Here is a 3,651-nt window from a genome sequence, read left to right on the forward strand (position 1 = left end):
TTTTGTCACATTTTGGACTACATACTAAACTATGACATTTTTGTCACATTTTGGACTAAATACTGACCTATGGAGGGTCACACAGTGGTGTAGTGGTTAGCACTCTAGCCTTGCAGTGAAATGACCCGGGTTCGAGCCCCGGTTGGAACAAGGGCCTTTCTGCATGGACTGACTAAACTATGACTTTTTTGTCACATTTTGGACGACATACTAAACTTTGACATTTTTGTCACATTTTGGATGGCATAATAAAGTATTACATGTTTGTCACATTTTGTACAACATACTAAACTATGAATTTTTTGTCAAATTTTCGACGACATACTAAGCTATAAATTTTTTGTCACATTTTCGACGACATACTAATCTATGACATTTTTGTCCAATTTTGGATGACATACTAAACTATGACATTTCTGTCAAGTTTTGGACGAAATACTAAACTATGATATTTTTGTCAAATTATAGACGACATACTAAACTGTGGTGAAATGTTATTATATAATTAACAATATACATATATCCTGTCTACTGTAACTGTAACGCTAAGTGTAGGCTCATTAAAATCTTTAAAACACAATCTTTCTATCATCTCATGCCTGGATGTTTTATGTACAAGCTGAATACACAATAGACATATCATCCTCCCATAATCTTGTCATGAGGGTTACAGTTTAGTTGGATCTTTGTGGAAATGCTGAACTAAGTCATTAATAATAGAGCAGCGCTTCGGCACTGCTCAGGCTGGACACAGGCTGTGAGCTGTCCGTGGTGCTGAAATGGCCAGTCCAGGCTCAGTTTGAAGCTGACTGGTTTGCTCAACATCTTAAAAACTCCACTGTTGTTCATACTCACTTTAATTTAGCACATATTTAATACCTGTTGTGTTGATGCCTCCACACAATAACTACTGATTTGTTTTACAATAATGCCCAAACTAAATTGCTTTGAGATTTGAGTGGTGAAAACAGAATCAGCAGAGTATTACAAGATTATATTCTTAATGAGGAATTCTATGTAAGTTAATGGAGCTTCATTTACTTCTGGGTTCCGATCTAATAAGGTCCCTATAAAAGCAGAGGTGGGTTTGAAATGTGCCTGAGAGACATTGCAGAGATTTTATCTCGACAGAAAAAGTGAATTGATCACCAAAGTTGTTAAAATTCTGCCTGAGGGGAAGCATGAAGGGGCATCCAAAATACATGACGAGTTGTCAAGTAAGTCAGAACCTCCAAAGGGTGATTAGGGTTACTCCTCTGGGAACCTTTATTATTAAAGTGGAACCAAATCCTCTGCTCATGTGTCTGATAGATGTTGTCATTATGGAGTAGGTGTATGTTTTTACCTGATGACAATGAAGAGGAAGAAAATCAAATCAGAGCATCATCAAAGTTAATCCTCTGGGAGTCCTGTACAAAAAGTTGTACCAGTCCATTAACATGGTGCTGCTGTGGAGACACTGTACTTGAAGGTCCATTTTGTAACATTTAGGAGCAGAAATTGAAATTGATATATAATACTGCTTTCAGCTTTAACATAAAAAGCATTTGGCTTTTGTAGCCTTTTGTAAGGCCTTTTATATATACTTTAGGCAAAGGCCTTGCTTTATGGAAGCCACCATTATGCTTCCATTAGATGTCACCAATTCTCTCACACAGGACCATTAAATACAGATCACAGAACTAGATATTTCTAATGAAAATATTAGAGAAAAGGATTAAATTGTTTCCCAACTTCAGAGACGATCATCTGAAAGAAATTATTCCATGCTGTGACCTGCTGGCAAATTGTTGTAGGTTCTTTGATGTGATTTGTTTCCATTTCATTAACTCGGGATGTAAAAACTTTCAGAGGACAAGCACAAGTTTTTGACTTAATGAACCAATTGTCTGATGGGAGCAGGTGAGAGAAATACACCAGAGAAAATCCCTGGTTCATTCATTTATCACACTGAGCCACCTCATTGACTGTACCACTGCAGCTGCCAGTAAGTTTTTGTGTGTGTGTACACTTGATTTGTTACCTCCTTAGGATATTTTCTGGCAGAAACACCGACTTTGCCAGGACCAGTAGTCCTCATGGAGACCAAAACCTGGTCCTAATTAGCATCTTTTCTGGCAGAAACACAGACCTTGCTGGTCCTGGTCCTAATGAGGCAGAACCTAATTTCTGAGGAACTGTTTAGGTTTTGGGTGTAGATCTGAATTGTGGCTAAGTTGATCAAAGTGCTGCACAGTCATAAATCAAAAATGAAACAAAAACACAAACAGAGCAAAACACACATAACAGGTGAGAGGCAAAGCAAATAGATGAGTCCCTTAAAGACACTTAAAAACAGTGATGAGGCTGAACTTCAGCGTTGTTTTGGGGACGATCAAGAGCAACTGATCAACTGATCTTAGGCACTGTGAAGGAGTGTAAAGCTGAAGTAGATCAGCGAGGTAACGTGGAGCAAGTCCATTAAGACACTTGAACACAAACAATAGCAACTTAAAATCGACCCTGTGCGGCTAAAAGGATAGCTGCACCAAGCTGTTTGTGTGTGTGTGTGTGTGTGTGTGTGTGTGTGCGAGAGAGAGAGTCTAATTTGGTCTTTATTACTTTGCATTGGTTTACAGATAAGAGCAAAGTGCTTTGAATGATGGCTTGATGATATGCTGATTGGTTGATTGATTAGCAATTCTGCTGGCAGTGGGTTTCCCTGTGGATCCACTAACAGTGCTGAGGATGACAACAACAGCAGCAGCAGCAACAGTGAGCGAGACTAAATCCATCAGTCCCTATACTCTGAGCCGCACAGACCAGGCTCCAGCAGGAAATAGCACCACTGACTCAGTTAGAGTACAGTATAATGTCCGTGACTGATTGATCAGCTCAGTGAAAAAGGATTTTTGAGACTGTAACTATAACTTTGATAAAAAAAAAAAAGAGGTCAGCTCAGGCTTCAGTTAATGCAGTTGAAGCAGTCACAGGTTCACAGAAACTCATGTCAGTTTTGTTCAAGCTATTGAACTCAGTTAAAATTAGATGGAGCAGAGGTTAACCGCATACATCTTTCATCAGGGCACATCACTGCTCACTTCCATAACACCGACAGTTTCACTGTCATGTTCACATGCTAATGAAAAGGAAAGTAATTCCCAAAAGAATACACCATGGATATAAAATACAAGGCAGGACAAAGTGAAAGGCTGTAGACTCCTGCAAATGCATTTAATTTCATCATGGAGGACATTCCCTGCAGTATGTAGGAAAAAAATTATATACCCATGCAATAAACCCAAGTCACTGTGTGTCTGTGTGTGTGTGTGTGTGTGTGTGTTGCCTCAGCTGTACCAGAGTCAGGAACTGCTTCAGCATCTCAGTTGCAGTTTTACAGCATCAGTTACAGCAGCAGTTGGCAGGTCAGCCTGTAAAAAATCCTGTGTTGGCCTATAAATATTAATGGATCTAAAGCAGTTTGCACTGTCGTTGCCTGGAACTTTTATTCCAAAGAGGAATTGACTCAGAACTGTATGGAATCAATACAGAGGCGGGAGACCTGTCTGGTCAGTGCAAGAGCAGAGAGGAGAGAGAGCAGAGCCAGTCAAATGAGGAGGACAGGAAAATGAGGAAAGAAGCGATGTGGTCAAGGGGGTGCACTGGGAGGAG

The sequence above is a fragment of the Solea senegalensis genome, linkage group LG12, assembly GCF_019176455.1.
Source record: "Solea senegalensis isolate Sse05_10M linkage group LG12, IFAPA_SoseM_1, whole genome shotgun sequence".
Classification (NCBI taxonomy): domain Eukaryota; kingdom Metazoa; phylum Chordata; class Actinopteri; order Pleuronectiformes; family Soleidae; genus Solea; species Solea senegalensis.